The sequence below is a fragment of the Notechis scutatus genome, chromosome 1 (genome assembly GCF_049901735.1).
Source record: "Notechis scutatus isolate UNSWTSFEM ecotype Mainland chromosome 1, rNotScu1.2, whole genome shotgun sequence".
NCBI lineage: Eukaryota > Metazoa > Chordata > Lepidosauria > Squamata > Elapidae > Notechis > Notechis scutatus.
Window position 1 is genome coordinate 29,255,382 of NC_142009.1, and position 26,699 is coordinate 29,282,080.

Genomic DNA, 26,699 nt, shown 5'->3' on the forward strand with positions numbered 1-26,699 from the left:
TCTTGGGCAGCCAGTTTCATGATGTGGTTAAGACACCAGATGAGAAACTGGGAGACTGTGAGTTCTAGCCCCATCTTAAGCACAAAGCAGTTAGGTGACTTGGGCCTGTATTCTCAGCCTTAGGATTGACAAAACGATTCCTGTAATTGTGGCCATGAAAACTGCACAAAATAGTCCAGGCAATTGCCAGGAGTCAACACTGACTTGAAGGTGTGCACACACATGCATACATACACACATAATCTATATATGGAGCTGATTAAAACTAAGATGAAATTGGGTGCAGCTAAGAGGAAAAGACATGCAGTGGGGTAAAGAACATTCCACTCCATATAGCTATGTCTTTTCCTATTAGCTGCACCCAATTTCATCTTAACTTTAAGAGATTCTAATAACTCTATAGTCCAGTGTTTCTCAACCCAAGCAATTTTAAGATGGGTGGATTTCTGGATGGGGACTTCTGGATGTTGAAGTCCACGTCATTGTAGTTGTTCTTTTAAAGTTGTAGCAACGTTTCAGCAGAATCTCATCTGCCATCATCAGGCTTCTGTATAGTGTTCATCTGTGAGTCAGACTTTTACAGTGGTTTCAGATTTAAATTTGGGGAAGCCTATTGCTGTGCCAGAATGGTTTTTTCTTCATCCTGATTGGTTGGGAGTCTTGGTCTGTGTTTATTGGTCTTGGAGTTTGCTGTGTTCTGATTGATTGGTGTTTCTAATATCTTCTATTATAATATAATATAATATAATTAATAATATAATAATATAATATAATATAATATAATATAATATAATATAATATAATATAATAATAATATAATAATAATATAATATAATAATAATAATATAATATAATTAATATAATAATATAATAATATAATAATAAATAATATAATATAATATAATATAATATAATATAATATAATATAATATAATATATATAATATAATATAATATAATATAATAATAATATAATATAATATAATATAATAATATAATATAATATAATATAATATAATATAATATAATATAATAATATAATAATATAATATAATATAATATAATATAATATAATATAATATAATATAATATAATAATATAATATAATATAATATAATAATATAATATAATATAATATAATATAATATATATAATATAATAATATAAATATAATATAATAATATAATAATAATATAATATAATATAATAATAATATAATATAATATAATAATATAATATAATATAATATAATATAATATAATATAATATAATATAATATAATATAATATAATATAATATAATATAATATAATATAATATAATATAATATAATATAATATATATATATAGATATTAGAAACACCAACCAAGATAGAACAGCAGAACACAGCAAACTCCAAGACCAATAAACACAGACCAAGACTCCCAACCAATCAGGATGAAGAAAAACCATTCTGGCACAGCAATAGGCTGCCCCAAATTTAAATCTGAAACCACTGTAAAAGTCTGACTCACAGATGAACACTATACAGAAGCCTGATGATGGCAGATGAGATTCTGCTGAAACGTTGCTACAACTTTAAAAGAACAACTACAATGACGTGGGAAAATACCCGAACAAAGCTGAATGCCATATATATAAAATTTTATATATATATATATAAAATATAAATTATATAATAATATAAACCTGAATTATTCTTACTAATTATTTACAAGTGTTTATCAGGGAAAAGGACTACATTTACCCTCATTTGATAAAATGTGTAGTGTTCCCTTCATAGGCTCAAGGCAAAAAAAGGTAGACGGAAAATCTATTGGATAACTTATTTAGTGATCTGTAATAAAGAGTGTTTCCAACATAGAGTGGTTTAACCATAGCCACAACAAAAAGGCTAATTTTTCTAAATTAGGAATAGGAATGAAGAAGAGTTAAATTGGGGTAGTGAATACAAAGCTAATATGGATTGCAGCATATGGATTGAGCAGAGGTAGATCATCTTCTAATTTTGTTTGAATCGGTGTCTTTTTTTTTTACACCTAATCCCAGGCAGTGGACCTTGGGGATTCTAAATAGATTGCACAATCTTCAATTTAGCACATGGTTTTTATAGACTTAAACTCTATTATAAGCTTTATAAGCTTCCTACATTGCTGGATAATTCAGAGCTTGAGATTCAAGTGAAGAATCTAATACACTAGCATTATATCCACTGCAAGTGAGAGATTGAAGCCTAAACCTAATCAATCAAAATATAGGAAATACCCTTATCTTGGGGAACATCCTTCTAAGGAATTAAATAGCCTCTGTTAAGATCGTCATTACTAGTGGGTTAAGAGGAAAGCATAGCCCTAATAGAAACTAGCTTAATATTTATCTCACTCTGTTTGAATTTAAAGAAAATTAAACAACAAGAACTGCTTTGTTGCATTTTTGCTAGTTCTGGAGATCAGCTGATCAGCTGGGACTCGGGAGGCAGAGAATAGATGGGGCAGGGCCAGTCAGAGATGGTATTCCAAACTACTTAAAACTTCTGCTACCGGTTCTCCAGAACTGGTCAGAACCTGCTGAATACCACCTCTGATTAAAAGGTGTTAACATGTAATAAATTCACATTGCTTTTGAACTCTCTCCTGGTTCTTGGCTTCTTGTGCCTGACATTGGAGGACATTGAACCAGTCAGTCATTCTCAGCCCTAGGAAGGAGGCAGTGACAATCCATTTCTGGAAAAACGTTGCCAAGAAAATTGCAGGTGCTTGCCGAAGTAGACTCCAAGAATGGGACACAATTGAATGGAAAGGGGAAGAAAGATCTAAGGGAAGATTGCAGTTATTGGTGAGAACTTTGAGAGAATTGTATGGCTTAGTCATTCAAATGGTAGGCAAAACTACCCAATATTTCCACACATCCCTAAATCTATGCTTTTATTATCAAAATTATGTTCTGTCCATCTTGTGGTTCAAGGCAACTCTGAGCAGCTCACATAGTAAGATTAAATACCAAACATCCAAACAATTATAAATATGAAAACAGATTAAAGCTAAACAACGTTCACTAATTCGGCAAGTGTAAGGGGTTTTTGCTCCAATATTCAGAAGAAGCAAAACTAATCACAGTAACAGCAAACAAATTTTGTATTGTTTTCTAAGAGATTAAAAAAATCAAGGGGAAATACTACTTAATCTCCAAAAGAAAAGGTGTGAAAAGCCTGGAGAAATTGAATCCCAGGTACTGTACTGCTGAGTCATGATAACAAATGGAATGCAGTGTTGAAATGACACCCTGAGCATTTCTCACCTTGTATCTTAAAGGTTGAGGGAGTTTTAGCAAGCTATCTAGAATGATTACCTGCAGTTTTGTATTTAAAAAGCAGCTAGTTTGTTTTGATAGGGGCTGGAATAAGTAGCTATTTTGCAAGAAATTAGGCATAAAGAAAACATTTGAATCTCGTTGATGCAAGTAAATGATGCAGAAGTGGTGATAGGGCATATATGGGTCAAATTAAAAATGTTTAATAAGGAACGAAACTTGTACATGGTAGCACATATTTCAAATTATATACAGAGGTGCATTTTCATCAAATACATTCTCATATGCAGTGCATAATTAGTTGCTACTCTTGTCTTTCTGGTGTCTTTACTATTTCCCGTCCTTGGAGACTTATTATATAAAGCTGGGGTATTTGTAAAAGAAAGCAAATAAAGACCTTAAATGGATTTGAGAGGAGTGTGGTAGCTAATAACTGCTGATAAGGCCATTTTCTATCATAATGTAAATACTGTGCAGAGTGTGTAATTAGTTTATATTACAGTAATTCTTTGTAGACTCACAGATATATTTACAAGCTATAAGTAGAATTTCACATGCCACTCACACAGTGCTCACTAATAATTGTTTTATACTTGGTCTCTGAAAATGGAGCCTACAGGAAACAGTTAAACCAACATCTAGCTAGAAGGCAGGTCTTAATATTTTTTCCTGTTTAATGGAGGAATCCCCTTTGTTTTGTTCTTATCTCTGCTTCGAACCAGAATCTTTCCCCTCATATCAAATTTTAGGGTTCAGAATAGGAAAAGCAATCAGAGATACCAACAGCAAAGCAGCATATGATTGAATATAACCTCAGCAACTGTACACTAGCTAAATGGTGGGCCACTCTTGAGGCTGAGGTGATATCGTGGCAGAACCAGAGGTGGTATTCAGCAGGTTCTGACCAGTTCTGGAGAACCAGTAATGGAAATTTTGAGTAGTTCGGAGAACCGGCAAATACCACCTCTGACTGGCCCCGCCCCCATCTATTCTCTGCCTCCTGAGTCCCAGCTGATCAGCTGGGTCTTCTTTTGTTGCCCTGCACAGGAGAACGGAGCTGGAAAGCAGGTTAGTGGGGTGGGGAGGGAATGGGGATTTTACAGTATCCTTCACCTGAAGTGGGGTGGGAATGGAGATTTTACAATATCCTTTCCCTGCCACCCCCACCATGCCCACCAAGCCAAGCCACGCCCACAGAACCGGTAGTAAAAAAAATTGAATCTACCAGTGGGCAGAACGCTAGAGAGTCAGAGAAGCAGCCATCAAGCTGGAGCCAGGAATGGCTGAGCAGTCCACGGGTTCCACAGCCGATAGGGAGGCTGCTTGGAATCCATATCGCTATGCTCCATTTGCAACTGAAACAACCTTCTGTGGTTGACCTTGGGGGGCTGGCTAGGTGTGGACAACTGGGTGGGTGTGGCCAGCTTTTTGCCACTCACTGGGCATGGCTGACTGGGTAGGTGTAACTGACTAGATGGGCATGGCCAGCTTGAGGTCACTCCCCAAACTGCATTTTTCCTCTTAGTACTGGGTAGATTGGGCCGATGCCATGCTGCTCTGATGTTTCCTCTTCTCATTGGGTAGACTGGTCCGAAGTGATGCAGGTTGGTCCCTTACATTTTCCACAATGGCCCCACGGGTCGGATGTGGCCCATGGGCCTTGTGTTTGACACCCCTGGTCTAGAACAACTATGGCAGATGGTAATCCGGAGACTTCTTGAAATAGTTACCACCTACTGCAAATTGCAAGGCCTCTGGGGAAAGAATTTGGATGGTACCAACTGTGGTGTCCCTGTAGCAGTCAAGCTAATCTTGACTTGGCCATCAGCAGGAACTGCAAAAAAACAATATAATTTTGATACTGGAAAAAGTGTTGCAGTAGTACCCAGTAATCTTGGCTACTCTAAATCAGTTCCCCTTCTATTCCATTAGCAAAACAGCAGCAGGGGAACTGAAGAACATCAGATCTAGCAGTATGTTGGAGAAGAGGAGATGGATTCTGAGAGAAACAGGAGAGATACGCACTAGCCTATTTGGACCTAATATAGTACCTCAAGGACTAGAGGAGGAGCATGCCTCCCTCAGGTCTTCTCTGCTCGTGTGAAACATGGGAATCCCAGCAAGCCTTCTTTCCACAGTCTTGTGAGCAGTGAAGCTTCAAACCCAAAATATCTATAATCTTGAACCAATCCCTAGAGCACAAAAGCTCTTTCATGTCTGATAGGAATAGAAGGAATCAGTTGCCCTAACTTCCAGAAGCCCATCAAGTAAATGGTAGTCTTCTCCATCATTTGACTATCCAAACTATTGTTTGTACACTAAAAAAGACTTGGAGAAGAGGGAGAGACACGAGAGGTAGTGAAAAGGCTCGGGAAGAAGGGGGACATCCATCTTGGTAGCATCAGAGGCAGAGGGGCTGAAAGAATGAGAGAAAGGCCACTATCTCATTCTCAGATTCTTCACTTACTAAGTGTGAAGCTGAACCCCAGGCATGCTCTAGCCCAATGTATTGCGAGGTTTTGCTTAAGTAGAGGTAGTCTTTGACTTAAAACAGTTCAATTAATGACTGTTCAAAGTTACAACAGCATTGAAAAAAGGGGCTTATGACCATTTTTCACACTTCCGACCATTGCAGCATCCCCATGGTCATGTGATCAAAGTTCAGACACCTGGCAACTGACTCATAGTTATGACTGTTGCAATGTCCCAGGATCATGTGATCACCTTTTGCGACTTTCTGACAAGCAAAGTCAATGGGGAAGCCAGATTCATTTAACAACCATGTTGCTAACTTAACAACTGCAATGATTCACTTAACTGTGGCAAAGGTCATAAAATGGGGCAAATTCACATAGCAACAGAAATGGGCTAAGTTGTGGTTTTAAGTTGAGGACTACCTGTAATCGCTTCAGGTTGCAGCATAGATTTTAGCATGCCCTTTTCAAATTTCTTCACAGAGATAAGGAGCTGGTGGAGCTAGCCAAACCCACAGAACCCTCTTACGTTAGTGAACAGGATGTTATCTCTTATTCAAGAAGAACAGGAAGTGGCTGCATATGCCTAATATTGATAAAAGTAGCAGCTCTGATTTATAAATCAGTAAGGCCAAGAGAGAAAGGAGAGCTGGAGAGGCAGTTGTAAATCTAATAAACATAGAACGGACATTATCTTCCAAGTAAGATGGTGAAGCAGCTACTCTGGGAATCAGGGATATAGCTTGCTTCTACGTTATCTTCATACAGTATTCACATGGGATCTTTTACAGAAACCCCCCCTCCCCAAAGAAATCAAATGCCTAAGATAAAGTATCACTGAACTAGTTGTAGCAGCAGAGTTCATAGCAGTTATATTTATGGAGTGCTTAACATTTTCGAATCAAATCCACGGCAGGCACAGGGTACTACTACTTGGGCAGTGGGAGATAGCAATAGCACTTAGCACTTAAACTTTTATATACTACTTTACAGTTCTCTCTAAGTGGTTTACAGACTCAGCATATTTCCCCCAACAATCTGGGTCCTCATTTTACCGACCTTGAAAGGATGGAAAGCTGAATCAACCTTGAGCCTGGTGAGATTCGAACTGCCAAACTTCAGATAGCTGGCAGTCAGCAGAAATAGCCTGCAGTACTGCATTCTAACCACTGCGCTACCGCAGTTGATAGGCCACTAATCAAGAATGATCTCACAGCAAAGTAATTCTTGGGGAAGAACCTATTTGGGAAATCAACTCAGTCTTAGTAGGACGCAAGGATGAAAAAAGTATATCCTCGTCCTGACCCCTGAAGAAGGAATGTAAAAACCTATCTTGGTTCTTTTGTTCTGGAGTCTGCATCCTAACTTTTTTTTGGCCTCTCAAATTGATGTCACTACCACAAGGATAGAATGATATTTGCAAAACTTTTGCTCCACATGAAACACACACATGAAGAAAGATGGGTGTTGGAGATGGTTTGGTGGAAATTTGCTCTAGAATTCGTAGGGACACTTCACTAAAACATCCAGGGGAAGCTACTCACAGTTTTCTTCATAAAGCCATTGATAAGCAGTTTGTCTGTATAAGCATAAATATGAACTACTTTCCTGAACAGTGGTGGGATTCAATTTTTTTTACTACCGGTTCTGTGAGCATGGCTTGGTGGGCGTGGCTTGGCTTGGCTTGATGGGCATGGCTTGGTGGGGGTGGCAGGGGAAGGATACTGTAAAATCTCCATTCCCTCCTCACTCCTGGGGGAAAGTTACTGCAAATCCCCATTCCCTCCCCACCCAGTAACCTGCTTTCCAGCTCCGTTCTCCTGTGCAGGGCAACAAAAGAAGACCCAGCCGATCAGCTGGGACTCGGGAGGCAGAGAATAGATGGGGGCGGGGCCAGTCAGAGGTGGTATTTGTCAGTTCTCTGAACTACTCAAAATTTCCGCTACTGGTTCTCCAGAACTGGTCAGAACCTGCTGAATGTCACCTCTGGTCCTGAACTGTCCCACAAAGGCTGTCATTACTTTGTAAGCACTTTGCGTCCTCAGACTGTCTGCAAAGGGGTGCCTTGCCTCTCACTTTCTTGGAAATTACCCTTTAAAAATATACTTCTGTTGTTTTAATAGGTCTGTACATCAACAAAACTGTTTTGAAGGAAGAAATTGTAGTTGAGCATGTCTTTCCCATTCTACTAATATTGTTGTACCTAGATAAGAATGAAAGTATTTGGTAATCTGTTGGAATCTACATAATTCCTATTCCATCAGAAAGTGAATAATAGGCAAGTCAATTATATAGGCATGCAATGTGGTGATATGCCATTTAAATAGAAGCAACAGGGATTTTCCAAAATAATACTTATTTGTCTTCCATAGAACTTAGGTAGAGCCCTTTACTTAGCAACACTCAACAATGTCCTAGTCCCAAAGGATGTAATTCTGCTCTTCTGCTACTTAATCATTAGATATCCTTTTGTACATAACATACTCACCTTAAAGGTGATATTGGCTTTGGGGGGGAAAACTCAACAAAAAGCATTTGAGTCTAGCTGAGTCTTATATTATGAAAACTTAATTTTTTTTAAAAAAGAGCAAAATTGGTTAATAGTTACTAGGACATCAGAAAAGTACAGTATTCATACAAAAATGGCGCCTTTTCAGTTTTGACTACTGTGGAGTTCCCTCATGGGAAGTACAGATAGTTCTTGATCTCGAATTCCCTTTTGTGACCATCTGACCAGCGAAGTCATTGGGAAGCCAGATTCACTGAAGAACTGTGTTACTGATTTAAAAGTGCAGTGATTCACCATGACAGGAAAGGTCATAAAATGGGGGCAGAACTCACTTAAAAGCTGTCTTTCTCAACTGCCTTGCTTAGCAACACAAATTTTGGCCTCCATGGTGGTCATAAGGACTACCTGCATATGGTTAATAAATGATATTTGTTTTTTGGTTTAGTGTATTGCGTTTGTAGCTTTATTTTATTTTATACATTAATGATTTATAAGCTGCCCAATGCAAGGAGAGGTGCGGTTAAAATAAATAGGCCAGCTTCTTAAGAAAATCTCAGTCGGAGGTTGCTCCCCAATCTCACTGGGCAAGCAAATGAGAAATGATAATTTTTTTGGCTTTGGTCCTACTTTGAGAATCATTAATCTGGTTTGAACTTCCAATGCAGCTTTTCACTGCAGAGAAATCCCTCCAGGCACTCTTGGTTTGAGCAGATTGCTTTTTCTGCCAGAAAGTCAGGTGATCCGCTGTTGGTGGTGTCATTTATAGATGCATATTGAGGTTAAATTTCAATCTTTATTGCTGTGGTAGACAAATGTGCTATGTAACCTGAGTCAATAGTCCCTTCAAAGCAAAGCTGAACCAGTTGGGGCTCTTTGCAAGAAACTGCACAAAGGTGTGTGCAGTTCCATGCCTTTGGAATGTAGAAATTACACTTTCCTTTGCCATGGCCATTTAGGTATAAGAGTATTACTTGCCTGGGTACAGATTCTTTATTAGTATGCTTAAAATCAGGAAAGGCACATATTTAAGGGTGAGTGAGGGATTGAAAATGGATCCCATAACTTTCTTGAAAGAACCCGTTGGATTCAGGAATGTGCTGATCAATCTTCATTTGGTTATTGAAAGTTATGATCGTGTTTTACAGGATAATGTAAGCTTGTTGCATGCAGTGCGGTATGTACAGTTGGACACCAGCACAAATGCCCTGGAGTAGAGGGCATGTCCACTGAGTAGTGCCCCTTTCTTCTGTGTAAGTAAAGGATAGGCATGTGCTATCATTGGCAGAGGGCAGAATGCTGCCATTCACAGTCCGTCTTTCACAGTCCTGGCTTAACCGTTTAATTTTATTTTATTTTTTGTCTTTCTTTATAGTTATCTCTTCTACATCTGTTTTTTTTTTCCTGGCTTCTTCAGGTTTTATCTGGTCCTCTTCTCCGTTACTGTTCTTCCCCATTAGGCAGAGAGCCACCAATCAACACCGGTGTTCTAGCTTTTACATGCTGCCATTGCTGTCCTGTAAATGCAAAGGAGAACTGAGTGAGTCAGCAGGTGGCAAAGAAGGAGAACACTTATGGACTTAGTGGAGACTGTTAATGATAACCTCTTGTTGGCATATCAGGTGCTTGACTATGTCAGTCACTGATAATGGCCTTGCCTGGCATAAGGGCTGATATTTTGCAAACTAATAAAGAGGTAGCATGCTTTTCCTATTGATACTTAGGCATTTTTCAAGAGACAAGCAGAAAAATGCACTACTGAATGATAAACAGCAGGGAACTAAACCTGTTGCACTATCCTCATGAGATTGTTTGCCTGAAGTCAGGAATGACCATTTTGTAGAAGCAGATGGGGAATCTACTCACACTACTGAAACAACTTACTTCAAGACAGAAACTATTGTTTGCTAGGTAGAAGCACCGTGCTCTCTGTTCTTCTCCCCCTCCGCGCTGTTATTTTTATTTTGAAATTTGATAGCGTGTCATTCTGTTGCAATAGAACTTTTGAAAGAGATGGATAGAATTTAATATGCTAATTACTGTTAATGTATTGGGAATCTCTCCTTTCCTTTGTGCCTCTCAAATCAGCTCAGGAAGATTTTGAGATGCACAAGAGGTTAAACCCAAGTTTTGTCTGTGGAAATGGTTTCTTCGGATGGAAACATTCCATTCTGTCTCCCATTAGTAATATGATTCTTCATTTTTAAGGTCACATGTTGCAAAAATAATCACATTTGTTCTCAAGTGGAGGATGATAATGATGACCATTGAGAGTTTGGGGTGGGGGAACTCTTCCAACCCATTTTGATATATGCTTTAAGCTATTTATATGTTTTAAGCCAGATAATGTCACCAAGACACTATTCTCAATAGCAATAGCACTCAATAGCATTTAGACTTATTTATCACTTCACAGTGCTTTACACTCCTCTCTAAGTGGTTTACAGGGTCAGCATAATGCCCCCAACAATCTGGGTCCTCATTTTACTGACCTTGGAAGAATGGAAGGCTTGAAACTTGAGCCTGGTGAGACTCGAACTGCTGGCAGCTAGCAGTCAGCAGAATTAGTTTGCAATAATGCATTCTAACCACTGTGCCACCACATACCTCTTGATTCAGTTAGATGTCAGTTGAATTGCTGGCATAAAAGCAAACAAGGAAAAACCAAAAGAGAATGGATAAAATTATGCAGAGAGTGATGTGCATTTTAACTTTTGCCATAAATAAATATACGTAGAGTACCAAAAGCAGTTTTTTTTCTTACATTCATAATATTAGATTTATGATAAATAAAGGAGTATATTGTATGCAGTGGTGGGATTCAAATTTTTTTACTACCGGTTCTGTGGACGTGGCTTGGTGGGCGTGGCAGGGGAAGGATACTGTAAAATCTCCAGTCAGAGGTGGAATTGGCCAATTCTCCGAACTATTCAAAATTTCCACTACCAGTTCTCTAGAACTGGTCAAAACCTGCTGAATACCACCTCTGATTGTACGGCTTATGGTTAACTTACGGCAAGATAAGATGAAGACGGCATAGCATACTTAGTTTGAAGACTTGTGTTTTAAAGCTGATTTATTCCTAGCTGCTGTGAAATGCAGGATTTTTTTTCTCCTTCATGTGCTCTGTGTTAGCTTCTTGAGACATTTGATTGGTCATTGTGGGCTAAAACGGGTCCTTAATCTATTGGTAGGATAGGTGGCTACTATTAGAGTAGCTGACTTAGAAGCCTAACTATGTTACAAGTACAGGGTCATAATGACTTTGACTTTTTTCCTAAACCAATATGATAGATGAACTCTTTGTATATATTGAGGCAATCCAGAGACTCCATGCCAATGGCTGCAAATGGGAATATCTACTTAGATCAATATAGCTGGTCGAAGTGACCTGTTTATTATAACATTCTGTCCTTGTAGTCATATCAGATCTTGAAATCCTTAGGAGAAAGAGAACTACAGCCTTTTCCTGCAGACACAGGTATTTAGGAAATTAAATATTCTGACCTTTCTTCTTAAAGCGGTTCTTGTGTCCATTTTGATTTTTTTTCTGGAATAAAACAGACATGTTGTACTCTTATCAGGCTATGGATCAATACCATTTGCTGTAGAGAATTGGAGTCATAGACAAAAATTGTTTGTGCATTTGGGTTAGCTATGTAATTGTTTGTCACGGCAGTGCGGTATTTAATAAAGTGAAGAGAGAGACTGTCCACTTTAACTAGTTAAAAGGTTAACCATAAGAAGCAGCTGTGATTTAATATTCCTTATTGAGAATATTACTAAGTTTCTGTTCACTGTATGGTCTTTTAAAATCCTGTGAAAATAACACATGCTTTAGGTTTTTCTTCCCCAAGAGAAAAAAAATCTTTGGGTGGGCATCTTTTTTCATGCTGGTATGCGCATCTGTTTATATCTTTCTTGCCTCTGGCTCCCGTCTCATGATTCTACTCTTTTCTCATATCTCCTTTATCTCTGACCTCCCCCACAATAGGAAAAATAATGCATCTGCACTAAAAAAAATTGCCTAAGGAATTCATTTATCTTCTCTTGCAGTGCTCTGGAAGTAAAGGACAACAGCAGTAGAGTCTTAGTGCCTTAAAACTATTACTTTACTTTGATTCTTGAGGTCATTTCCAGTGCTGAGATAAACTGAAATGCTAAAGGAAGTTGTATGACTACTTTATAAATAAAATTAATTAATTTATGAGGGTTAAGTTTGGTGAGAAATGAATGTAGATTAAAATTAAAGTATTACATAGTGGCACATTTCAAGTAAAACTGATAGAAACTTGCAAGATAGAACTTTACAACATGATCATTTGAATTGGAAAAACAGTAAAACAAAAAAAAAATATTACTTGAATGGAAAGGATGGATTTGCTTGGTTTGCCTCCTTTATAAAATCTGGCTCTTACTTTTGAGATTGCCATATTGATTTTTTTTTTTTGTTCCAGATTTTTTGGATCAATTTTTACTTTTATTGTAATGTGTTTATAATAGCAAAAAATGACTTTGCTCCCAATCTGTCCAGGCAGAATGGTAACAACTTCTAATAACAATTTTACTGTACATGCAAAATTTGATTCTGAACCCACATTCAGGAATCTGAATAGGGTAGACCTGATACCCACCATTTAGAAGGATGCAAATCTAGTACTTAGTTCTGAAACTAAGGGATGATACTAAAAGTACATTGAACTGCCTAATAAACTTACTAATGGCCTTTTGTTTTTGTTGGTTTAGAATTCATTAACTTTTAAGAATTTAAGAATGATGTCAGCCAGGATACAGCTTGATTTATCTGTCATCAGCAGGGTAGATTACATTGTGCTGGGGAAAATTTCTACATTTATAGAGATCCCTGCTGACTTTCATTTATGAGTTACTGGAAAAATGAAGTTTAGAAATGCCCAGAAAGCATTTGATTACATTTGTGGTATAGAAAAATGTACTTTTGTGGGAATTATTTTTGCCTTGGTTTATACCATTTTGTGTTCTTAGGTAGACTTGGCAAAGTTGAATTGTTTCGATACTTAGAAAGCAATGATGGCTTCGGGTTAGACCTAGAGAGTTAAACATAGCCATTCCCTATGAAATCTCTTTCATTGTCCTGGAACCAATCACAGATTAAACCCAATCTATCTTGCAGAGTTGTTTGGGGGGAAATAAAGGAGTACTATGTACAGCTAAGAAATAAGTAAAAATATATTTAGAATTTTGATATTATTCACATTTTATTTATATTAAACTAGTAATGTGTTCGAGCTACAGTACTATTTCATTTTTAATTAATTAAAATGTATGTTGCTACAAATTAGGCTAGGAGAGATATTGTTGGTAAGTGTCAAATACATATAATAAAGACCTGCCAAGCAAACAGCAACAAGTTGGCGGACAATCATAGCTACATAGCTATACAATCTTTTAGGATACACATTTAGAATTTCGAGAAAGAGTCATGATCACAATCATACAAAGGCTATTTATAACAGAGTTCCTCCTTGTAGTCAACCCCAGGTTTCTACATATCTTGTTTCAAGCTTTCCCAAAAGCCAGAGAGCAATAATGTGAATAGTTTTGGACTGTTTTGTGCTTTTGGATCGATAAAATATCCCTTTCTTATTTTCCTTTGTTTTCCTGATGTAGTGAGGAATGCTAGATTCCACCATCCATTGTTACCATATTGCTCATTTTGGAGCCTCAGCATTTCATTCTGAAGTGTTCATAGCCACTTGACAGTAATGTTAATTTTTAAAAAGATGAATCCATCAAGTATTGTTGCAGAAGGAAATATGCATTCACAAAAGTGCTGAGAGGAATCATATTACTCATCATGAATATAGGTGGGCAATTAGGAAGTAATTTAATTCACCTCATTCAGGATTTATATTTTATTTTTTGTTATGTGGATGTCCAAGACATCATTTGATTGCACAGATACCCCATTGTGAACTGAAGCAGCTTTACACTCAAAGCTTTCTCCTTGAGCTCATTTATTTATATCAATGAGCTAATCAGTTAGGATCTAGAGTAGTTTTACAAAGTTTTTGATTTTTTTAGCTCACATATCCCTTCATTTTTATGTGAACATTCCATTAGAAGGCCTGCTTCTGTTTTTGAATTCACTTTGAGCTACAATACAGTACTGGGAGTACATTGTAGGTTTGTCAGGCTCATTAAGGGAAAATGGTGTTCGAGTCTATGCTGTTATTATAATTGGGATGGCTTCTAATGATGCCAGAAAAGGAAAGTAATTATGGTATTAAAGCCTATTTATAATAACTGAAGCCAACCAACCACTCCATCCATCAAAAAGTATTTTCCCAGGTTTTTTTGGATCTATATAACACTGGCCTGAATGTTTTTGAGGTGAATATTGCTGAGACATTAAAATGCACATGGAACTACAGCATGATGCGTGCCAGATGGTTCTCTGGAAATCGACATCTGGGAGAACTGGCACTACAGGTAGAGATCAAAGCGAGAAGCAGTTTTTAAGTGGGGAAAGAAACATTTGAGCATGTGGCACAGTTGAGGCAAAAAACTAGAGGCAAGAAGCACTGGATATCAATTAATCCTTGCTTGCCTGAACAGAAATGTTTAAGATAGATACAGGCAAACCTTTTTGCATGCTTTGTTTTTGGAGAACAAAGCATAAATTGGATAGAGTGATGGCACATAGTGGACAGAGCCAGCATGTTATGGATTTTGCTCTCAGTTGGGGATGGTTTTCCTTTTAAAATAATCTTGAGAAGCCTATTTTGAAGCTTATATTACTGTTTTCATTTGCTTCAAAACAACAGGAAACCAGACCAGTGATTTTTGGTAATTGTAATTGGAAGATAGTCTGGGAACTTAAGAAAAGAGTGCTGGAGGCTTTAGCACTGAGGTTTCAGGTTTGGGCAAACAACGCTTATCTCTGACATGACTTGAAGTGGTTTAATGTTGGCCAGCCATAACCAGGAAGAGTTGTAATTTTGAGAACAGGTCATAATCACTTTTTCCAAGGCTGTTGTAACTTTGAACTGTCAATAAATAAATGGTGGTAACTTAAGCAGTGGTGGGTTGCTACAACTGGTTCGGTGATCACGCACTTTGTGCACGTTTACATCAAAGGCACTTGCGTGCAGTGCTGAAAATGGACCATTTAGAAGCTCAGCTGCTTACTTTCCAAGTCAGCAATGATAAGTAGAACAGTGGTGGTGGGGAATCAGCTGTGCTACGCAATTGAGATGAGCTACAAAGCAGGAAATAAAGGACGGGTGGGTGGGTGGGGCCAATTGATCGTCAGAACTACAGATTCGCCTGAACCAGTCCGAACCAGCAGCATCCCACCACTGATCTTAAGGACTACTTGTATGTTTGTATCATGTTGTATTATTATTGATGTTGTTCTAATTATTGATTGGGAACTGCCCAGAGTTTGACATAAGATGAGTGGCTATATTATTTATTTATTTATTTTCTTTGGTTTGTCAATTGCTTACAAGATAATAGGTATAAGTAAAAACATAATTATGAATACATGGATACATATAAGAAAATTAAAAGAAACAATAGCACAGGTTCGGTAGGCACGTTGGTGCGCTTATGCATGCCCCCTACAGACCTCTTAGGAAAGGGGTGAGTAGACAGTAGACAGTAGACAATAGTAGACAGTCTAAAGTTAAAGTTTTTGGGGTTTGGTGAAGCAACCACAGAGTCAGGTAGAGTATTCCAGACATTGACTACTCTGTTGCTGAAGTTGTATTTCCTGCAATCAAGTTTGGTGCGATTAACCTTGAGTTTGTATCTGTTGTTTGCTCTTGTGTTGTTATGGTTGAAGCTGAAGTATTAATTGATAGGTAGGACATTGCAATGTATGATTTTTATATACTATACTTAGATCGGACCAAAGGCGGCATAGTTCTAGGTGTTCTAGGTCTAGAATTTCAAGTCTGGTGGCATAAGGTATTCTGCAATGAGTAGAGGAGTGGAGAACTCTTCTTGTGAAATATTTCTGGACTTTCTCAACTGTGTTAATATCAGATATGTAATGTGGGTTCCAGACTGATGAGCTGTATTCGAGTATAGGTCTAGCAAATGTTTTGTATGCTCTGGTTAGTAGTGTAATATTATCAGAGAAAAAGCTACGTAATATTAGGTTAACAACTCTTAATGCCTTTTTGGCTATGTAGTTACAGTGGGCTCTAGCACTTAGATCATTAGCGATGAGTACTCCAAGATCCTTGACAGAGTTTGGATCATCAACAAGGTCTTGACTATTCAGCCTGTATTTTATTTTCTGATTTTTTTTGCCAATATGTAAGACAGAGCATTTATTTCTTGAGATTTGAAGTTGCCATTTGTTTGACCATTCTGATACATAGTTGAGGTCTTTTTGAAGGGTAGCTGTATTGTCTGTGGTGTTGAATAATTTTACATCATTAGCGAAGAGAACGCAGTTGCTCTTAATATGATCACAGAGGTCATTTATGTAGAGTATGAAGAGAGTTGGTCCTAAAACACTGCCTTGGGGGTCGAAACTGTTGACAGGTACAAAATTTGATAGGACGTTCCCAATTTTGACCATTTGTTGTCTGTTTGACAGGAATGCTTCTATCCAGTTATGCAGGTGTCCAGAGATACCGTAAGATTTTAGTTTTAGGAGTAGTTTGTCGTGTACCACTGAATCAAAGGCTTTACAAAAGTCTATGTAGATTGCATCTATTGCTTTGCCCTGATCGAGTTGTGTAGTCCATATGTTTTTGCAGTGTAAGAGTTGCAGATTACATGATAGTTTTTTCCTGAAACCAAATTGTTTATTAGAGAGTAGGCTGTTTGTTTCTAAGTGGAGGATGATGGATTGGTTAATAATTGATTCCATGACTTTACAGGTGACGCAGCATAAAAAGATTGGTCTGTAATTTTCAACTAGGCTGGGGTTTCCCTTTTTGAAGATGGGGATGATGGTGGCTTGTGACCATAGTTTTGGCAAGGAGCTGGTCCTGAAAGATTTTTCAAAGATTATGTTTAGAGGTTCGGCTATGGCAGTGGATAGCTTTTTTAAGAAGTAGGCACATATTCCGTTCAGTCCAATAGATAGAGATGGTTTTAGATTGTGCAATGCTTTTTCAACAATGTGTTCTGTAAAATTGATATGTATTAGATCATTGTAGTTGTCTGTGGTTCGACTAGGAAATACTGGGCATGATCCATTGCTGTTTACAAATACTGAGCCAAATAATGTGTTAAAGAGGTTGGCTTTATTAGTGTTGTCATTGCAGTCTTTACCATTAGGTCCTTTCAGGGGTGGGATGGACCTTGAATCTTTTAGTTTGTTATTTACAAAATTGTAGAAAGCGCGGGTGGAATTGGTGTGTAGAAAGTTTTCCTCTTGTTTAATGTGATAATTGATGCATTCAGTCTTTATCTGGTGGCATAAATTTTTGTATCGGCTTTTGAGGTTGGCAACGTGACCAGATTTGTTTTTCCGCCAAAGTGATCTCTTTTTGGATTGAAGCTTCCTTATTGTTATGGGTAATCTGTTTTTTCTGGTTTTTGGAGTTTTTATTGGTACATATAGTTTGATGACTCTTTTGACTTCAAGTAAAAATATGTTGTAATGGTCTTCCAGTGAATAGAAATTGCCAATCAAGGGATGAGAGATCGTTGTCTATAAGATCACAGTTGCCTTTTTTGAAATTATAATTGGGGATCACATCATTGTGTTGATTTTTGTGTGGACGTATGTTGAGACAAAAGTCAATCATGCTGTGGTCACTGTTGGAAAAGGGTTCTTTAATTTGTATTCCATAAATTGAATTCAAACTATTGCAGAAGATGAGATCGAGGCAGTTGTTAAGTCTAGTATTGTTGGTTACTAGTTGTTCCAGTCCCTAGTTTGTTACAGCATTGTAGAAGGTTGCATGCATGGGTTCATTTTTACATTCGTTTAGGGTCCAGTTAATGTGAGGTATATTGAAGTCACCAAGAAAGATAAAAGTGTGTGGGCAGGATGTTGCCCATGTTAGTAGTGAATTTAGCTTGTTTACATGTTCGATGTCATAATCAGGGGCTCTGTAACATAGTAAGAATCGAAATTTGATATTTAAGGACAGTTCACAGACGATGGTCTCAGGAAGAGCAAGCTCTTGGGTAACTTGGATGTTTTTTAGATGTAAGGACTTTTTATAGAAGATAGCAACACCACCTCCTCTATGGATTTCACGATCTGATCGGTAAACATGATAGTCTCTTACTGTGGTAATAGAGTCAGGGAGAGATGCATTGAGCCATGTTTCACAGACAAATATGATGTCGAATTTAGCCATATTTAGTAAGAGGAGAAATTCAGGTATTTTATTCACAAGGCTTCTTGCATTGAGTAGCTTGCATTTAAGGCCAGTTGTAGTTGGAATTGAGGTAGTTAGGGGCGTGCGTGCCTAGTTTTGAGTGATGGTGGGTTGGATGAGGTAGGGTTGGATATGGAGTTGTGGGTTGTGTGACTTACTTTTGATACAATCAGTGCGATAGTCAATGTAGAGATCCTTCTCTCCATTGTCTAGATGTCTTTTAAGTTCCTTGCGGAGTTCACGGGAGTGGATTCTTTGCAGTATGGATAAGTCTGGTCTTGAGCGAAGTTTTTTGTGGTTGGGATTGGTTTTTGCAGTGGCATTTATTGTATGAATGAATATGCGTTTGCTGGACTCATTTTTGCAAACGACTCTACAAAATTTTGGGGCCACCGAGCCATCATTGTATTTGGACTCAGGGCCATCTCTGGTTATTTCATTGATATCTTCAGGAGAGATGTTTGTTGTATTTGAGTTGCTTATGATATTACGAACTTTGGTGATGTCATCTGATTCATTGGTGTCTTCAAGACCAAATAAGATGGCATTTGGACATTTCTGATCACGTTCAATGGTGTGTCTGATGAGTAAGGAGATATAATTTGTGGAATTATTTGATGGGATAGTAATTATTTGTGGTTGTGGTTTGGTGGTTATTTTTGGTTGTAGTTGTGATTATAATTGAGGTAATAGTTGTGGTAGTGGTTGTTGGGTTGGGATTTGATTTTGAGCTGATAGGTAGTCGCTTATCAGTGCTGTATATTGTTTTTCAAGAGAAATTAAGGTTTCTTGTATAATTGTTTCAAAACGTGTTGCTAAGCGTTTTTCTATTGAGTGCATGAGTGATTCTATGCTATCAACTCTGTCAGGCAGGGTACTTGGTTTGTTTAGCTTAGGAAAAGATGATGGACATAGACAAGGGAAAGTATCTGATGCTTTTAGGAGATCATTTGAATTGTTTTAAATAAACATTATATAAATAAACTTCTATAAAAATCTGATGTATTTTCTATGCTTATTAATTGATTGTACCCCAGCGTCCTTATAATACTTTACGACTGTAATAAATATTTGATTTGAAATCTTCTTGCTTTTGAAAATAGGTGGCTTAAATAACTTTTCTATATACCTAAGATTAGAGAGAAGTGAGTGCAGGAAGATTTTTCAGAGTTTAGTCTTTGTTAAGAATATGGTTCTAGCAAGATGTATGTGGTATGTGGTCCTCAGCTGAAGTAGGGGATTGGATTAAAAGACCCTCCAAGCCTGTTATTCTGTGCTCTAAATCTCTCTTAATCCACGTTATACAATAGTTTAAAATGCATTTTGCAGGCTCGCCTGTCTGATTTGAGCTGTAATATAGTTTAAAGTTCTTTGCCATAGAGCACTGTATAAAGCTCTAACTAATGGTGTCACAACGTTTGCTTCTCTGTACTATAATCTCTGTTTACAGATCACATGAAATGCTCTTTGCAAGGTAGGTTCAGCATACAGTGTTAAGGAAACATGGACATGAAATAGCCTAGCAAGTAGAGCAGTGTTCTTTAAACTTTTAAAAGAAGCTGACTGCTTGTTGAGAAATGGCCCAGTTTTAAGCTATTTCTTAGCTTGTTTTAGAACCACACACTGTTAAATGAAGGAATTTGTCGAGAGCTGCATTTTGCTGGAGTTTTTTTTAAGTTGGCTTTCTCAATTTAGCTTCACTATTGAAAAGGTGGGGGTTGGGAGGAAATAAGTAGTTTAAAATAGTAACTTTCTCATGTGTTTGATATCACTAATTTGTTAGCATATTTTTAAAAGTGTATTAAGAGGCTGAAACAATAAGCATTTTGTTTTGGTTTTATTTTAGCTGTTCTTGTTTCTCTCCTATGATCTACTTTCTGTACTTTATTTGACTGCTTGTGCTGACTCCTGCATGCTAGAGCTTTCTTTGAGGTGACAGCATTTCAAATATGAATTCTACATTTTCCATAAAAGTAAATGTTCAATGGTTCCTAATGTTTGGTCTCTCTGCCTTTTTTTTACAGGGCCGCAAATCTGCATAGCAGTAATTTACTGCACGAAATTAAATCAAGGCTAACTGCAGTGATTGGTCTTCAGAAATTTAAAACTTTAATAGCTGATTCAATTAGAATGCCATCAGGTAAGTACATCAAGCCTTTGGTACTTACACAAAAAGAATTGCACATGTTCGTTCCATGCTTCTGAATTTAAAAGCATTTACTGTCCAAATGTGGTACGTCATTCTGCTGTGCATAATAGCATTTATGAAATAGCTATTGCCTTTTATATTGGAAGCTGAATATGAATGTGGCTTTGTGTTACCTGCTCAGTACTTTGAATTTGCCAGTGACCTTGAGCCTAGACAAAGCACATGGTTTTTGAACAAGTTTTAAAAACTGATTTTCTTCTAAAATAGCACAGGGCAATAGCACTTAGACTTATAGTGCTTTACAGCCATCTCTTTATAGTGCTTTACCCTCTCTAAGCAGTTTACAGAGTCAGCATATTGCTCCCAACAATTTGGGTCCTCATTTGAGGATGGAAGGCTGAGTCAACTTTGAGCCTGGTGGGATTTGAACTGCCAAATTGTAGGCAGCAGCAGAAGTAGCTTGCAGTACTGCACTCTAACCACTGCACCATAGAGGCTCCTGTTATCCTGATGTTTCCTATGCTTTGCTTACCTTCATACTTCATTAGAAAAAAAAACAACTATTGGACTTTTTCCATTAAGAGATCAATATTTGACTATTAAGATACATGCATATTTTACAGCCTATCTCTGTGTTTGCAATATAATTTTTTCAGCAATGTATAGTGCTGCTAAGAAAATGGAGTGAAGATGGATACCACTTTTGAACTTCGTGCTTGAAGGGGAAAAGAATAAAACTTTGATTTTAAGTTTTACCAATTAGAACTGATAGATCTTTATAGAAATGGCTTGTTCATATTATTATGAAAAAGCAAAAAGTTGTGATTTGATGCTAATGCCTTATTTTACTGCAACAGAGAGAGTTTGAAGTCAATGCTTCTTTTTCTTTTCTTATCCTTCCTCTCTTCTCTTCCTCCTCTTCCTCCCCACTGCTTTTCTATTTACTTTTGTATTTTGTATTTTTATAACTCAATTTAAAAAACTGTTTTAAAAAAAAGAAAATGCAGTGAAGATGGAATGTTTTATATTGTAACAATGGGAGTGCATGACTCTAAATACATCCTATACATCAGGGGTCCCCAACCACCGGGCCGCGGACCGGTACCGGGCCGTGGAGCACTCTTTACCGGGCCGCAAAGAAATTTTTTTTTAAAAAAATGGCGGCTTTCTTCGCCTGGTGAATGCTGCTGGGATCGGGGATCAAGGACACAAATGAAAGAAGGGGAGGGAGGAAGCAACCGAAGCCTGTCCTGCTCTCTGGCTCAGCTCTCTCAGTCGCTTTCTCGCTCCTCCACCAGCCCAGGAAGAAACTGCTTCAAAGAAGCCGGGGTGGGGTGGTGGCTTTTCCTGTCGCCGCAGCTTCCCGAGCGCCCGTTTCACCCCACCCCGCCCGCCCGCCCGCTCGCGGTTCAATCCACAGTGCTCCGTTCTGCCTGCCTGCCTGCCTGGTTGTTTGGGAGCAGCTTCGGCTGAGAATAATAACTATTCGCCTCTTTTTATCAGCCGAAGCTGCTCCGAAACGAAGAAGGCAGGCAGGCAGGCAGGTAGAACGGAGCACTGTGGATTGAACCGCGAGCGGGCGGGCGGCGGGGGGGGGTGAAACGGGTGCTTCGGGAAGCTGTGGCGACAGGAAAAGCCACCCACCCCACCCCGGCTTCTTTGAAGCAGTTTCTTCCTGGGCTGCTGTAGGAGCGATAGAGTGACTGAGAGAGGAACGAGGCAGACACCTGAGGGAGGGAGGGAGGCAGACACCTGAGGGATGGGGCTGAGGGAGGCAGGGCCGAGGCGCTCCCTGAACTTGGTGGTTTGCTGGCAGACGTTTTATTACCCGACTAGGTAACAACATCAGATGTTACCTAGTCAGGTAATGAAACGTCTGCAAGCAAACTACCAAACTCGGATTCTCTCCCCGGTCCTTGAAAAATGTTTCTGCTTGAAACCGGTACCTGGTACAAAAAAGGTTGGGGACCACTGCTATACATAATATAAATTACATAATGCAAGCATCAGGATGAAGAAAAAACCATTCTGGCACAGCAGTAGGCTAGCCCCAAATTTAAAACTGAAACAACTGTAAAAGTCTGACTCACAGACGAACACAATACAGAAGCCTGATGATGGCAGATGAGATTCTGTCAAAACGTTGCTACAATTTTAAAAGCACAACTATAATGACGTGGGAAAATACCCGAACAAAGCTGAATACCATACATGTAAGTACCCGCGAAAACCTAAGAAAACATATCTATCTATCTATCTATCTATCTATCTATCTACACAGTATATTGCTGACATGCAAAGAACTGGACTTTTGTTTTACACAGAGGCCTTATATTATATTTGTAGAGGAGACCTTGAGTGCTGGGCAAATATTGATCTAAGTTCTATAATGAAAAGAGACGGGGCAACGGTGGATAACTAAATACTTTTTGGACCATCTATTGTTTCCAAGTATTAATGTAGGACCTGCATCTTCTCAAAATTTTAACATTCAATTGTATCTTTTAAATAGTTTTATAGCTGTTGAGAATCTGAATAGTGTATGTGCATATATCATTGTAGTAAAAATTTCAACAGAATTAGCTAACCATAGAAAGGCTCATTTGTGTGGGTTGGCTTGCTATCACCATGCTTTCACAATGCACAACTTCCACTAGCTCCTTTTTTTCTTTGCAGGTGGGTTTATGCATACATTGTTGGCTGGACTTGCTGTGTATCATTTATAAAGCTAATAGAATCAGAATTACTCTAAGACTGCTGACAATAATGGTGAAGTGATCATTTAAACAAGTTACCAACGCCTGTTATGCCTTTGCCAACTCTTTGAAATAGTGCAGTTTCATATGCGAGGAATAAAGATTTCTCTCTCTCTGGGCCCACTGAGAATATATCTGCTGAACAAAACTCCACATTGGTAACAGGAAGGGCATCTGGCCATTAAAACACTCTGCTAGCGCCATTCAGTTTCCCAGACTCTATTCTGCAAGGGATTATGGGGTTGTGAAATGAATATGATGATATGTGAGGAATAAAGATAAAAACCAAGAACAGTACATTGCACAGATCAAATGGTCAGAGTGACCTTATCCAGCTCGTGATTAGATGGATTTGTGTTCCATCTTAAGGAACAGAATCACACTCTGATAATGCTCCTACATTCTCTATTTTGGTGAGTAATTTAAATAATCGCTATGGCTAGGAGTACTACTACTATGGTCATTTTTAGAAGTGGTTAGTTCGGTCACTGTGATTCATATTTTGGTTTATGATTCAGGGTTCTCTATTAGTCTGTTCATGGGACTGGTCTAGAAGCTGAATGGGGGGGGGGACGAGAGAGGGTACTTATGGGCTCTAGTCACTTCTGTTTTGGAAGCCCTCTTTAGTGTATTTTTCATGGATAGAATTTTTTTTTCAGATTGCAACATGAAATGTATAATACTAAACGTCACTTGGCTAGTGGGCAGCCATAAAAATTGAATAAATAAGATACATTGGTCAAAGATCACTATGACCAATTACTAATATGCACAATTTTCTTTATAATAAATAATTCATATTGCATCAGATGAATATATTTAGATACTGTATTATCAGCCCACAGATTAAAGAAAGTTTTAATCCAAGAACATACATGGTCCTACTTTATGCAAATAAAAACATAGATGTGACTTTGCTATTTTCTATATGCACCTAATTCACTATTGGGTTACCCCCAAAAGAGCACTTTGAAATATATTTGCCTCCCAGAAACTTGAAGTCCTCAGTGGACTCTGCTGAAGCTTGTTGAATAGAGATGGTTATTTATGATGGTGTCTGTCCTATAGAATATCTACTATGTCATATGTGAGGCTTCAATTTTGATGTGCTTTAGGTGTTTTTTTTAAACTTTTCATTTACCCATATATGTGTTTTTGTGTGATATCAATAAATATATGTATGGATTTCTTTTATTCTGTCTTTATTCTGTTTTCATCTAATGCTTTTCTTAATTACTGTAACTACTGCAGATTCCTCCCCCCCCCCCAAAAAAAAAAAGAAATAGTATGTAAGTATTCTTAATAAGTTAGAAGGAAAAAAAGTAATTGGATCAAAAAGATCTGAATATAGTCCAAAGACTAATATCCTTTTCTGGACACCACTGTCCTTTGCCAGAGGAAAGTAACAAGGGGATATAACCTGTTGATTCATCCAGAATTCTCAACAGTTTTTGATAGCAATATCCTTTTGAAGAGATTGTGTGAGTGTGGGGTACGGTAGTACTGTGTTGCGCTGATTCTGCTGCTATCTCAGATTATCTCCAGGAAGTACTGAGAATTTTTGCCCAACCTCGTGACATTTGTGTTATGGGATCCTTTGGTGTTTATTTCTTGTCCCCATGCTCTTTAATATTTGTATGAAATTATTGACTGGCACTTACCATTTTGATCAGAATCATGTAAAGCATGGAAATTCTCAGCTATTATTTCACATAAACTCAGGATTTTTTAAAAACTTACATCTTGAAGGCATTTTTTACTCATGGCAACTGCCTGGACAAGTTCATACAGTTTTTCATGGAAAGATTTTTGGAAGTAACTTGCCATGGTCTTTTTCCAGGGGCTGAGAGAGTGACTAGCCCCTAAGTCCTCCAGTTGTTTTCATGCCTAAGGAAAAAGTAGAACTAGTCTTTTGGTTTCTAGCCTGCTGCCTTAAACCATTAATTAAAACTGGCTCTCTTTAGTCAATAATATAATTGCTACTGTAGTGAGTGGAACTGGGCATTATGATTCATGTGATAACAGCTGCTCACTTTCATTGGCTCCCATTTCCCTTGAACATCTATTTTGTATAGGAGATTTTAATCTATTAAGCAACTTATAGTAAAGTAATGCCTATTGTATGTTTACATTTGGGTCTTAAAATCACCTTTTGAAGTGGTGCTCTGAATGTGTTCTTGCATGTGATAATATGTTCTATTAATACTTATGTACAGTTGGGTTTTCTAAGTAGTAGTTTCCTACCTTGGAATGATTAACTCCAAGACACCTGACTGACATCAGCTTTTTTATCCTTTTAACACAGGACAAAGCCTCCCTCTCTCTCATATAGATCTATTCACTTTATTTGGCGTTTTAATTTTCTGTATTTCTCTTTTTCTCTCTCTGCCATTTTAGTCGCTGCTGTTTTAATATCCTGGTTAAATTAACTGTATATATTTTTAGTTCAAGTAACTTTTGCATGGCACTGAGACTAATAAATAAAATTAAAAGTTCTAAAAACAGTGAAGGCATTTCCTAAATTGTTTGGAAAATATTTTTTTTTTTTAAAATGCAATTATTTATTTATTTGTTTATCAGATTTAGGTATCACCCACCTCAGTCTCAGAATGACTCTGTTGGCTATGAGTGGGAATGTTTTATTTTTCAAACAAGTTGTAAGAGCTGGATTTTAGAACAGATTAATAATGCTTTCCTAGCTGTTGGAAACTTGAGATCACAAACTTTCATAAGGCCTCTGTTGTAGGATTGGAGAACTGGGCTCAAAGTGAGCAGTCTTAGTTTTGTATGTAGCAATGAGGAATGTGTTCGTGAATGAGTTGCATTGCTCAACACTATATTATCCAATGCAACTCTGTGGTTGTTTGTTATACATGTACACCTTTGTCCCATAACAGTCACAAGAGCAATAGGTGTTATTATGGTTTTCATGCTTGGGAAATGTGAGTCTGTATTACACTGTATTAAACATGCATCTCATTTTGAAGCTTAAAGTAATATACATTTGTTGAGTTAATAGTACTAAATGCCATATTTAATTAATTGATTTTCAACTTGGAGAAGACTGAGGGATACTGCAATATTTTCATACACACACACACTTCATCAAAAGAATTAAATAGAACATAAAAACCCACAAACTAATAAGAAGAAAAAAGAAGAAAAGCCA

At 37.6% G+C, this 26,699-nt stretch overlaps 1 protein-coding gene across 4 annotated transcripts in view; it reads left to right on the plus strand.

Annotated features, from left to right (window-relative positions):
- Positions 1-26,699, plus strand: part of NCOA1 (nuclear receptor coactivator 1) — a 304,667-nt gene that overhangs the window by 15,754 nt on the left and 262,214 nt on the right. For 3 of the 4 annotated variants that reach the window (XM_087960167.1, XM_026671522.2, XM_087960171.1), the window contains exon 2: positions 20,650-20,765. The gene's annotated coding sequence lies outside the window, so the exon portion shown is untranslated. Of the gene's footprint in view, positions 1-20,471; positions 20,558-20,649; positions 20,766-26,699 lie in introns of all 4 variants that reach the window. The other variant, XM_087960130.1, reaches the window with a different exon arrangement.